At 39.4% G+C, this 14,068-nt stretch overlaps 1 protein-coding gene across 3 annotated transcripts in view; it reads right to left on the bottom strand.

Moving 5' to 3' along the window:
- The window catches only part of TRAK1 (trafficking kinesin protein 1), a 140,027-nt gene that overhangs the window by 125,631 nt on the left and 328 nt on the right, over positions 1-14,068 (bottom strand). Inside the window, exon 1 of one of the 3 annotated variants that reach the window (XM_065051794.1) lies at positions 13,739-13,889. The exons of 1 other annotated variant lie outside the window; for it this stretch is intronic. The gene's annotated coding sequence lies outside the window, so the exon portion shown is untranslated. Of the gene's footprint in view, positions 1-13,738; positions 13,890-14,068 lie in introns of those variants that run through there. One more of the 3 variants, XM_065051795.1, reaches the window with a different exon arrangement.

Genomic DNA, 14,068 nt, shown 5'->3' with positions numbered 1-14,068 from the left:
TAAAGGCAGGGGGGTAAGAAAGCAGAAGAAAAAGGAATTCAGGGAAATAGAACCGTGTTTTAGATCACACAGAGTCAGTATTGAACGTGAATAGTTATTTATCACACAGATGTTTTAGAAGAACATCTGAGATTTCCCATGCCCAAAGGATGAGGCTAGCAAAATGACATGATGGACTGTGTGAAGGTGGGAACAAAGAAAGCAATGTTTGGGTGGGGGTGAGGTGCCCAAGACTTTCATTAAACTTCAGTCCACTCTCAGCTCTCTTTACTCTCTAATCTACATAAAAACGTAGGTAGCTTCCAGTAACCAAAACTTTATTATTTAATATAATGGGTGCAGATGCACCCATGAAAGGCTAGACCTGACCCAATGACCGACCATCTGTGCTGGTTTAGCTGAAATTGAGTTAATTTTCTTCACGCAGTTAGAATCTTTTCTCCTTCACAGCTAGCACAATCCTTTGTTTAGATTTACTATGAGAATAATGAGATAACACTGCTTCTTCCCCAAGATAAAAGTCAATATTTTCTTCCAGTAGCTTTCCAGTGTTTGGGATTTGGTATGAAAAGAGTGTAAGAACTCACTGATATCTTGGCTGCTATCAGGGAAACCAAGGACTTTCTCTGCTTTTCAGCTGCAGCTGCAAATTGGTAGGAGGGGCCACAGACAGGACAGCACCTAGACTGACATGCAGATCAATCAATGAAATATTCCCTACCATCAGCGTCATGCTTTTCAGGCTAGTTAGTTCCATTAGTTTAGGTTTTCAGACGCGTTATGGTTCAGTTCCTTTCACAGCTCGGTGTTAGTTTAGCCTTTTGCCATTCTGCCATTTTGCAGCTGGCTTTTGGCCTTTCTGCCTTTTTGCTCTCACTCATTGGGATCGGCCGTTCAGGACCAGGGTGCCCTCCTTCAGGACTGGCTGCTTGGTGAGGACAGAGTTTGTGAGAAATTGCATTGAGTATCACTTATTTTATTAGTATTAGTGTATTATTAGTATTTTTGTTGGCTTATTAAACCATTCTAATCTCAACCCACAACCATCTCCCTTCCTTTTTGATTTTCTCCCCCATCCCACTTGGGGGGCAGGGAGGTGAGCAAGCAGCTGCTGTGGTCCTAGTTGCAAGGGTTAAACCATGACACCATCACTAGCAGAGGCAGGAGAGACAAGCATTCCACAGCCAAGTTGAGTCACTGGCAGAGCATGAAGGGGTGGCTACTTGAGCAAATTACTGTATCCACAGTAACAACAGACTGAATACAGAGCTCCAAATTCAAGAACAACCCATTTAATCAGTCTGCTATAAAACACCAATATGTGACACTAGCATTCTTAAAGAATGTTTTCATTCTTGTTGCTCATAAGGGACAGAGGAGACAAAAACCCAAAAGCAGATAAAGACAACACTCTGTAAATTTCCCACACTGTCCAGTTGGACCACTTTAAAATAAGAGCCATTCAGCAGATAATCTTTCTTAATTTGCACCACATCAGGGAAAGAGAAGAGAAAATGCAGAGTAAGTTACTTTTTAGTTTTATATAAAAGCACTTAAGTCTGAGAAAGGCTAATAGACAAGATTAGCTCAGTTATAGTAATCAATTCAGCTGTGACAAACATACTTGCAGTCCTGCATCAGTTATGCACCTTACTCCTCTGCTAGTCCTCTATCTGATCTGTAACTTCTCTCAGAGCTACAAGATATAGATACATTTTAGGTAGCATTTTTTCCATCAAATCTCACAATTAGGCTATTAAACTACACACATGCTCTAATTTCAGACTTCACTATGAAAAAACTATAATTAACAAACCAGGTAAACTGTCCCATCTTTTCAACCACAATCTCAACATTAACAAGAGCTAGATCAAAGGGGAAACAAAGACTTACAGCAGAAAAGTGTCTATGGAAAGAAAAGGCACAGCCTCAAACAACATCCGTTTGATCACGAATTCTTCGCAATACTAAAAATTGTGCAACACAAATTCCTACAGAAGGCTGATGTACCTGGTCAGGCTGCAGGTTTCTGCAAATAAAGAAAATGCACCTCACTCCCACCTTAAACTGCAACTGGGGAGCTAACCAAGCAACAGCAGCAACAACCGTGTCACAAGTGTTTTCCATGGCAAAGATCTGGGCTGGCACCAATGAACTACGCTACCTTTTAAAAATAAATTTGACATCAGACACATTAAAGAAGTCTTCTGTTGCTGTGCTGTTGCTTGTGTAACAGATACAGTAACCACAAATAAGACACATGATGCCCTTCAACTTGGCAGAAAAGACCACCGTTCACAAAACAAGCATAATCTCTGAGGCACAAACAATTTGCGGAACTAACAAAGTTCTCCTGCTTAAGTCAGCTCACAACTGCTGTTGTCTCCAGATTTTGTTTCCTCACTTCCTACATGCCCATACTCCTTTTCCTCTTCTCTTTGGTGCCACATGCTGTAGCTCCAAGTCTCATGTGGCAGAAATCAGGTAGAGAAAAGGAGTCCTTATAAGTGTGTTAGTACTTCCACACTTCAAAGAGACAGACCCCAGTTGTGCTGCACCACAGTTGCCCTATTTCATGCAATACAGCAATATTTGCATACAATTTACAAGTACTTAAAAGATCAAGCTACTGATAGTGAAAAGACCAGGAATCTTAATCCGTGTGCTTTTTAGCCCACCTGCATGTTATGTCCTTCCTCTGAACTATTTGATTTGCAACTTAACCAGAAAACAGCTTTCCCTCCCTGAGTGTTTCAACATTAAGCAGCTGTCCTGTTAAAACTTATATTCTGCTATTCAGGAAACTACAGGCTGGGGTGTAAAACAGATGAGTGCATTAGACAGACACAATGCAAACATTGTATAACTGCGAAGTACAGTCATTGACAGACACAGTTACCACAACCTGTAATAATTCCTGCTTGGCCTGATTCCCATACATCTCTGACAGTACTGCTGCAACACAGTCTGCAGAAGACCGGGGGTGGATGAAGGAGCTGTTTGAACACTATAATCACAAAGCTCATAAATAACATCAGATCACAGACATATGCAACCACAGAATAGCCTAGAGGCCTTCCAAACCACAATTAATGCTTGGTTAACAAGACAGTCCCCTAACTTACACAGCCTTAATATTAAGAGTTACAGGTTGATTCACACCAGCTGAGCACTTATATAAAGAGGTGATAGGTTCTGCTGAAAAATCACTTGTCTAAACTTAGCTCAAAGAAAAACAAACCCTAGAAGCACACACCTTGAAATAATCAGCTTTTCATTATGTCTGAATCTTGCAACAGTTGATATCCTCATGCCTTCAAAAAGTATCAAAGCAATAATTAACATAGTGGATAGCACACTGGTATTATTGCAACTTTGTACTGATTTTTGAGTTGGGCATGGTCGGTAGACAAGAGGCAAAACTTGGACAAAATTCCCGAGACAGCATCAGTGTGACCACCTGCATTTACCAGCACTGAGCTGAGAAGGTTAACAAGACTAACCTTGCCCTCCTGTTTACACCATCTCCCAAGCAAACTGCCCCATTTACAAACCCACCTTTCTAGGTGCAAATGGAAACTGGTCCCAAGATAGCATCTGTTACTAAGAAATACATTTGCTTCTTTTCATGCCTTCTTCTCATTTAAGATGCAAATGTACTTTCCCACAAAGTATAATACCTCAGGTCACAACAAAAAATTGGAAGCATCAGTTCTTAAGTATTACAAAAAACATTTGCAAGGACAGAAGAGTTGTTTCATGCTCTCATTTGCTTTGTGGTCATTTGAAAGCACACAACTACAAAAGCTCCATGCAGTGTAAAACAAGGATACACTGGGCAGAAGTCACGTCAGCAAAGATCTCTTAACCTGAAGGTCATATTGTCAGCACTGCAAATGTAGAAACAGCTGCTGACATTTTGACATAGTCCATATATTGCAGCTCATGAGATACAAGAGATTATAATTCAGAGACACATTTGAGGTGTCAAGGATTTCAGACTCTTCTACCTCCACAGCTGAGGTACTGTATACACTAACTACATTCAGTAAGGTGCACTACTGTATCCAACAACAGTAATTTGGGTTTGTTGGGTTTTGTTTTTTGGCTGGTTGGTTGCTTTTGTTTTAATTAAAAAGCAGAGAAGCCCAGACTTCAGTACAGGCTCCCAAAGACAAAATGCTAGCCATTTGGGACCTAACATAATGTCTTGTAATATAATGGATCCTTCCAAATTCTACTCCACCCTCCCCAAAAACACATCCATCCACCTTATCACTATATTCCTTCCTCCTTCTTCACCTTTTCCATGTCAGGCACACTAAGCGTGATCTTCACACAGAAAGCAGTAAGTAATAACCTGATAATAACCTGATTAACCACTATGGTTCAGGCTTGTTTTGCTTTTCTAGAGTGTAAATGGTAAACTATGTTGAAGCTAGACTCAGTTTGTTGCCTCCTACAATTATTTCCCAAAAGAGCAAAGATAAACCTCAAGACAAAACAACCCAAATGAACCAACCCTTAAAAAAAAAAAAAAACAATAAAATAAATTAAAAAAAAAAAAAAATCAGTAATCCACAACTTCAGAATTTGGACTTCACTCAAAGAACCATTCCTGAGTTACAGGGCCATATTCTGCTTCTCATAATTAACAGGCATTTATATTTGTAAATATCAGTTTTCAACCCCCATTAAATTCTACTCTTCAAGAGGTTAGTGAGTTCACTTGTTCAGAAATGCCTTTTTCAGATCAGTTTTAACAAGGCATTTTATGAAGTTTTTGTTAGACATGGAATACAGTTAGGTAGCAAAACTTCTTTTGGCCATCATGGCCACCTCTGGGGCTTATCACAAAATCTGGGCCTCCTGCATAAGTTTTCGTAGACAACAACTTCTCAGTATCTTTTGTGAAAAGATATTTAGAAAAGAGATTTAGAAAATAATTATTTCCACTATAAGTTCATGGTTTTTGAAGAGCTAAATCTTAAATAATACCTTCACTTGCATTTTATCAATTCCATTTAACCATGTTAATTTCTCTCTGCCAAATGCCTTGGTGTAACTAGTTGCTACCAAGACCTTAACAAATCATCATCCGACCACCCCCATAAAAGAAAGGAGATTGAGAATTTCTCTCTTTGAGCTCTTAACTGAGGAGATAAAGGAAAATCTGTAATACTTGACATATAAAACAAAGCTGGATAAAATAGTACGGTTTACAAAAAAAAAAAAAAAAAAGGCATGGAGAAAAAGTAGATTAGCCAAAAATGTCAGAATTCATAAAAGATACTTGCAAATGTCTTTAGTGCCCTTTAAGAACATCCAATGCCTTAATATTCTGAGATCCCAAGAGTTCAAGAGTACCACTTCTCCAGTGGTAACTGACAATACCATTGAACAATGCAGTGTCCAAAATGTTGCCCCCCCAAAGTCTATTCTTTAGCTTCAGGTACACTCACTTCCAAGTCGCCCCACTGCTGTTTTCTATCACAAAACAAGAAACAGTTACCAGTTAGAAATCAGGGCAACTAGAATCACCAATTCCTGTTCAGAAGAGAAACAAATTACCTGTTGTAGAATCCAAATTAGAGCCAGAACAGGCTAAAGCCCACCAATTTCATGCCTTTCCAATTTCTGCAGTCCAAAATAAGTATTCTATAGCTGTTCAGCCTAAACGTTTGCTAAATAAATAATAATAAAAAATTATTGCCCATATTATAACAACTGCTTGTTTATCTTGTCTTTTCCAGAGAAAGGTCTGAGAAACAAACAGGAGAACGCAGCATTACATCTGCTGTAACAAGTCATGTTATAAGCTAATCATTTTCCTGACTATGCAGCCCCTCCTATTTCCTCTTACTCATTTCTCCCGCTACAATACTATATCATGTCTTTATCTTTTAACTTATTCCTGCTGGTCATCAGATCAAAACAATAGGCTTGCTGCTAGGTACATTTAGGCATTTCCTCTCAGCCTTCTTGATGAGGTAATTAGTGCTAATTTACCATCTCAGATAACAAAAATGGAACACGGTATTCAATCTTCCCCATGCAATTCTGCTAACCAAGATTACTAAAACTGCTTGCCGCTTTGTTTTATTAAAAAAGGCAACAAGCAGAAACCCCCACACAACTAGTGAATGATGCAATTTTGATAACATTAACTCTCACTTCTAAAAAGAGCTGTATAATGTTATACACACATTTAAATACAAGGTGTGGTGTTATACACCTAAAGCAAACTAAACACTTTTGACCTTGCCTGCACACTCCTGCCTTGTCTTTGGTGCCATCTCTAGCATTCATCTAATTCCCTGAGAAACACAAACTGGCAAAAAACAAACAAACAAAAAGAAAACAGGCTTTTCCAATTTGCCTCCCTGGCTTATTTCCCCATTGGGACATTTCAAGTCACAAATATTATTTCCCTCCTCTCTTTCCTCCTATGCAGTACAGTGGGACATTAATAACACAGCTGTCCATTTTTCTTCCTTTATGTCAACATGCAGCATGTATCCTCTGAAAGTTGATACATCGTACAAAATGGGTGCAGTGTTTACTTTTGGAGGCAGGAAGTAAGTCAGACCCAAGAAGCCCTGAGCTCCAACTTACCCAGAACAGTCATCAGTGAGCAAAGTGAAACAGCACTGTGTCTTGGATGAGCTGTGTTCCCAGGCTGTGAAAATCCCAGAGTCCCATTTTGAACACTGATCTTTTTCATAGCAATACCCCATGGTTAGCTTAATACTCCATCAGTTTTATTGAAGGCAAAAATAACATAGAAATTTCACTGAAATCACTACCGTAATAGTAGCACCACCTTACCTTGAACAACCTGTCTGCCAGACATGTATTTAAACCTTTTGTAAAGGGCACTCAAATTACTTAAACAAATCATACACTCTTCAAAAAAGGAAGAGTCTTCAGGCCCACCTGGAGTTCTTCTGTTGTAGGAGAATTAACAGCATACATTATCAACTTTAGTACTGTAAATAAAGCACAGGTATAGCACACATGTCTACTGAGGAGGCTGCCTCAGCCAGATACTCTACCCTGTCAGGTCTTAAACATCTAATACCACAGAGTGTGGCAATCCACTGATCCTAAGAGACTGATAGGCTTACAACAGAGATTTACAAGAAACAGTTTTAATTCTAGTAGTGGCACCAATTCCTGAATTACCTCAGTCAATTGTTTTGATCTTGCTGACTCTCTTGATCCTTTGCAAAGTAAGAGAATTTGTCATTCACAAATGTTAATAGACTCAGTTAATTAGAATTTTATGTTGAATGCTTGGTAACCTTTGCAATGCAAAAGAGCAAAGTATTTAAGAAAGTTGCATTTGCCCGAGGTACAACAATTCCTAAATTAAATTTCATTGAGTGGATAAAAGCAGCACAAGTGAATGTCATGGAGAACTCTTATGTTCTCTACAGACAAATACATGCAATAGCATGACAGTAGAGACCACTTTGGACTTTGGGACAAGATTGTATCCTGCCAGATAAGTGCAGTATCTGAACTTTCTCGGTCTTTTTATTCTAACAGCTTTGGATGACCTGCCAAATAGGATTTCTGAGAAAGCCATTATGGACCAAAATTCTAGGGAACAACTACAAAAGTAACCAAAGGTCAAAAAGTCATAAACATTTCAGACAATCAGAAGAAACACTTTCAGTTCAGATTGCTTTACATTGGAAATGTATGGCGCTCAGGTCAGCCACAAGTCATTGGGTCAAACTGTAATATGCTTGCCTACCACCTGACAAGACTGAATAACCCTCAGGAAATACAGCCATAAGAGCACTGATCTTGCTATGACCTTTACACATGCACATTTGCAGAATTCATTATAGGACCAAAGCTTCTTAGAAGGTAATGTCTTTGGTAAACATTGATCTCCACCCCCACCATAAATTCCTGGAAGTGATCATTATTGTAGTATTACCACAACACAAGAGAAGTCAACCATTCCTTTCTGAAGGCAGCATAGTTTGTGACTACAGAAAAAGATCTATAATTAGAAACCATAACACCAGAAAGACTGATTTCCTCATCATCACTTTACATCAACAGTGCATACCTCCTCAGAAACACAGCTAGCATGATCAGGCACAGCTGCAGAGAAAAATTCCATTCAAGACAGGTCTAAAGGACAGTCTAAGGACTTTAACACTGTTCCAATGTCTTCCGGTTCTGCTCATTTTACAGGAACCACTGGGGCAACAGGCTTGCACAGATTTGAACTGCAAAGTTTCTGCTTACTGCAGAGGAGCGGCTGGTGCCCCCTTGCAAATAATGCAAATATACAGTATTTGATGGTGAAACTAGGCCTTCTGGGACAAGCAGTGTTGATAGTAACACAAGCTCCACTTACACAAACATTAAAGAGAATAGTAAGTGTAAAAGTCTCCATCTCCCACAAACATCTATGTAATTTTTAAAAATACCCCTCTCTTCAAACAGAACTGTCCTTCAGTATTCTCTAGGACACCAAGTTATGGCTGTTGTCAGACCATAATTAATGCAGAGTCCTGACTTGCATGAAACTAAAGTGAAATATGACATTACCAACACCTGCCTTTAAAAAGGAGAACTTATGTGAACATACAATACAGAAGTGCATTAATTGGTTCAAATTTACAGAAACCAACTAATCTCCTCAAAGAGATGCACATAACTGTTTCAATGTATTCACAGTTTTCATTCTTCCCCTCTAGGCTATGAATGTTTGCACTATATGAACATTTTCCTAACCTTTGGTTTCTATTAAAAGATGGGACAAATCAACTCAGTGTTATTTAAACTTCAGTGAAAACTAATAAGCAGTTTTTCCATGTTTTGTTTGAAGCACTGGAATTATTACAAAGGGGAGCAGTGGAAGGGCACTTCTTACATCTTCTCCTTTAACAGCTGCAAGATATGTGGGAAATCAGATGAGGGAGGTGATCCTTCCCTTCTACTCAGCACTGATGAGGCCACACCTGGAGCACTGTGTCCAGTTCTGGGCTTCCCAGTGTAAGAGACATGGACATACTGGATAGAGTCCAGTGAAGGGCCAACACCACAAAGAAGTCTGCTAAGAAAAAATAAGAAGGTCCAAGGAAAACAGTTGGGTTTTTTTTTCCCCCCTAAAGTTAGTTCACATTACTTCATAAATCTAAAATCATTCTGATTTACATATTAAGTTTTGAGGATTGCATTATGTGCAATAGAGACCATATTTTGTAGTCATCTTGCTCAAGAAAGAACATAGAAAAATGCAGTCTGAACCAAAAATTAGCAAAATGAAACCATTCAAATCTATTCTTAAACATATTCTCATTTTCTATCATAAAGGATAATGTCTGTGTATAGCCTAAGAATATCAACTACTCAGTATTTCTGTCTTCTGTTCATACAGGTGCAGGGAATCAAGAGTATTTCATAAGCACACTAATATTGGCATTAGCATCTCATCCACCAACACACAACCGGTGTCAGTTATACCAGAGCTTAGAGAGCAGCAGTTTCAAAATCAGCTTAAGCTCACTGAAGACTTTTCCTCCTGACACCAAAGCCTCAGCCACTTACTCCTATTGCTTCCTTCACCTCACTGCTAACGGCTGCTCAACCACCCAGAGAACAGACAATCTGATTGAAAATTAACCTTAAAAACAGTTCTTGGCTAAGTCATGGAGTTGATTCCCAGCACCATAATGCAGGAGGGGATAGAAGATGGAATCCACAGCCAGGTAAATATTTGCTTTGCTGGGCAGCAACAGTTTTATATCAAAACAAGCCAATAATAAAACTTAGAAAGAGCTTTTAAACTCTTCTCACATTTCCTTCCTTCTTTCTATTTCTCTGATTGCTACAATGTTCTGAACTTCTGTTATAAAGCAAGTAAAAGCAACAAGGTTCTAGTATATTTTAATCCATCAGAATACTTAAAAACCAAAAACAGGCACACAAGGAAATAGGACCATTGAAGAGCAGCAGCACCATTTAGGTTTCCCGCATCTGATGGACTGCGAGGTTAGACAATCCTGTCCAGAGTAAGATAAGGCAAAGAATCTACTACAGGACAGTCACTAACCGATTTAACTAAGGTAAATCTGCCAGTATAATTGAATCTAAGAATTATCTCCGAGCTAATCTGTTTGTGCTATCAATAAGCCTCTTAGCTGGACAGCCATAAGCAGGATGACTATATAGCGTGACTTTTTGCACCGTAATCAATAGGTTCCAATAGAAAGAGACATATTGATGAACCAAAGTTCAAATAAAGGACAGTTTTAGACAGAATATTAGCAGTGAAGTCATGAAATTTATTTAGGAGATATCACATTATTCACTATAAAGTATAATAATAGTGCTTGTAAACTCACACAGCTATCTCAGTCAAACCACAGAATAGGCAGGAAGGCTTTGAATCACACACCAACTGGTATCTTGGAAAGCCAACCTTAACAGGAAGTTAATTGGCAAGATTTTTATCTCTCACAGTAGCACTGATTCCACAAAACTGAGCCCTCCGTACAAGTGCAGCATTCCAAGGAGGCAATGACATTGCTTAAGGAGTTTTAATGATACAAACGTGATAAAGAAACACTGTAGATCACAAACCCATTCCAGAATTCCAGTATTACAAAGCTCAGTACATTAAGTGAGCTGCCTACAAATGAGATGCAATGGCTGTTATCCAGTGAGCAGAAAGCATTTCTCCTACTTACTATGTTTTTATGATACCTCTGAAAGCCACTTGGCATGCAGCCGCTACTGGGAACATATCCCTTTTAACAGCCCTTACGCAACACATGAGTGACAATCTCATTCACAGCAGAAACGAGGAACAATATGACTGTCACACAGGAAGATGCCAGTAGGCCTTTGGTCATTTTACATGCAATTTAAGTGTATTTATTGTTTAATCTTGATCTTGGTGGCACCACTAAGCTTCCTACAGAGGCAGAACTGCAACATACATTGGGATACAGGGATAGTTAGTTCAAAAGGAAAACACAGCTGTAATAACAGTTCCCTGACCAACAAGCTAAAACACAGCTGCCAATTCCATATTTTAGTTATGGGGACTTCCCACATCATACTGGTCTGTCAGCTTTTGCATTAGTATGGAAGTACTGTGAAATAAGCAGATCATAAAGTCAAATGACAGTTCTGTGAGAGTTGAAACGGTGCTATTCAAAAAGTTACACAGTTGAAGTACCCAACCTAATATTAGAGATTTATTAGATGGGGCATCCATTTTTGCAAACAGAATAGTCATTAATGGGGCAGGGGGAGAGGTATCTGTTTCAAAATTTGAAACAATGCATTTTTTGCAAACTAACAAGAAACACTCCAACTTTGACTTGAGTGTCACTCACAAAATACAAAATCCAGACAACACAAAACAAATTATGTCCTACGAATGCTACTTCTGACCCTAGAAGCAGGAGCACTGAACTACCACAATCTTGCAAATCAAAGAAAATTTTAAAGACTTTGGAAATACATAGATTTCAAATAAACAAAACTCATACACTGCCTTTCCCATTATTACCTCCCCTTTCTCAAGGGAATTTTTAAGTAGCACAGGAAACTGTTAAGAAGAAAAACACATAGAGCTTTTAGAAAGGGTGAAAGGTTTGTTTTTAACTTCTGGCCTTTTGATATTGCAGATGCTGGCTCAATATCACTCATTCTGAGAATTCTTTCTATTAGAAAAAAAAAAAAAAGTATCTTGCATTTAGCTTACTGGACATCATAGCAGACAAAATGGGAAGTTTCAGCATTTTCCCCAGTACTAATTTCATGTTTATACAGTGACAACGGTAAGAAACAATGGTATTGATCAAATGCACATTTCAAACAAGTATTTAACTTGCACTCATTTCTACAACATCGATCTCATTCTTCTATCCCAAAGTAGATTGGCTACAATACTTCAAAACTCAAAAGAAAATCCTCAGAGGACACAGAAAGGTTAGGATCAAACGACTTCTACAAAGGCAGCTAGTAATCTGTTACAGGAGACAAGAATGGGTGAAGCAGCAAGGAGCTCAGGTGTGAGCTGCAGCAGAGAGGAACAACAGTAGCTCCAAGCAGTTCCATACAAATCTTTTCCATCTGATCTTGCTTTCTGGTATATGAACATTCTCTTACTCCCACCAACTCTCACCTGCATTGCACAAACTGACAATGCCAAGTTAACAGCCATTAATATAAAACTTGCAGGTCATGTGCTGGTACTGCTTCATTAGTCAGGACTCTGGATTAAACCAGTCAAAGGCTGAGAGGTTGTAACAACAATTTCAGATTTCACTGAAATTTTATGCATACACATATCAAACACGGAACACTACATATATATAAATCGTATGTGCCTAACCACGTTAATGGTTCCTCAACATACTGATGTCCTACCCTGTGCTGTAGAACAGGCACCAAGCTCAGTTAAGAACTACAAGATTTTTGATTAGTTGTTGGGATTTTTGGTTTTGCATTTGTTTGTTGTTGTGGTGGTGGTTTGGTTTTTTTGTTTGTTTGTTTTTTGTTGTGGGTTTGTTTTTTTTTTTGGGTGGGGGGGAGGTGCTGGTTTTGTTTGTTTTTGTTTTTCTTCCACTAGATCCAGAGATTCCCCTTATTTCCACTACTGGCATCCACCATACAGTTAACACCACTAGCAAGTGGGAGTTCATTCACGCAATCGACAGAAACTTCAGTTTTACTTCAACAGAAATTTAAATTCTATCCACACATAGAGCTGTCTGGTCTTAACTCACTAGCTCATCTTAAAAGTTGAAAATATTTGCCTTCCATTAGGATTTGTACCCTTCTGGTTTTCCTCCCTTATAACAATTAACTGCTCAATTAACTCCCTTATAACAAATAACTGCTCATTAAAAAACAGAGAAATAATAGCTATAATCATGATTTAAGATAACTTTCTTATGTGCTTCTAAAATTTTCTTATCTGTTGTCATCATAGGTTGCTCTGGCTCAATTAAAGCAGGTTACAGTGCCTCGGAGAAGGCACAGCTTGGTGAATATGGTTCCAGGGCTGGGGGACAACACTCCTTCCTCCAAGCTTCTTAAAAGACTCCAGAGGAGCCCTACCAGGAACGAGCACATGTAAAAGTGCTTCACTTTCAGTATGGTCAGAAGCCAGGGCATTATTTACAGTATATAAAACTGTATAACACACAGCAATAAAACATGCACATATGGCAAACTGGTCATCATAACTGCTGTTTATTTTGGTTTTGTTTCAGCTTGTTGTTGTTGTTGCTTTCCTGATTGCTAAAACCATTACACCCACGATTTAATCTCGGTGGACTGAAAGGTTCAAATAAGGTTACAGATTGCGAGACCAAGAAATGTGTCCACGCAGGAGACTTCTCCCAAAGTCTGAGCAAGGAAGGAAAAGAAGCCTAGCCTCCCACCCTCTAAGAGATATTCCATTTTTGGACATTTCATACTATTTCCTAATTTTGCATGAAAAAAACCTCACCTAAACATGAGGTTCAAAACCATCAGCTGCAAACCAAAGCAGACATTAACATTTCGAACTTGAAAAAAATTAAAAAGGAAAATTTCAGTCATTTTAAATAAAACTATACCTCCGAAAGCTATCTGTAATCCCTGATCCTGAAGAAACCAAGTTAATATATTTATGTCCCTCCCTGATGGCTATTAAAGCTATTCCTATTAGCAGCGTTCTTTCTAAGTGACAAGAGCAGCAGCAGTTTACCTGTAAATAACTCACGGGCCGAATTTTGCAAGCGATTCTTGACCTTCGGCAGACCATTAGACCCAACTGTCTCCTTCCTTTAAGGGGGAGGAAGGGACAAAGCAGCGCAGGCACCAGAGGCACGGCGCTCCGCCCGCCCCCGAGCAAGCCGGCTGTGAAGGTCGCCCCGTTGCCCCCGGGCTGCGGCGGCCCCAGGAGGAGGAGCCGCTGCACCTTGCCCACGCACCCGTTTCGCTCCCCGGCGAACGGAGCAGGCCTCGCCCGCGCAACGCCACGGCGGCCAGACCGCCCCCGTCCCGCTCACCTGAGGGACAAGCTGGGACAGAGGCG

This window comes from Columba livia, chromosome 2 (genome assembly GCF_036013475.1).
Source record: "Columba livia isolate bColLiv1 breed racing homer chromosome 2, bColLiv1.pat.W.v2, whole genome shotgun sequence".
NCBI classification, from domain to species: Eukaryota; Metazoa; Chordata; class Aves; order Columbiformes; family Columbidae; genus Columba; species Columba livia.
The sequence above is the reverse complement of the archived record's forward strand: the minus strand, read 5'-3'. Positions and strand labels throughout refer to the sequence as shown.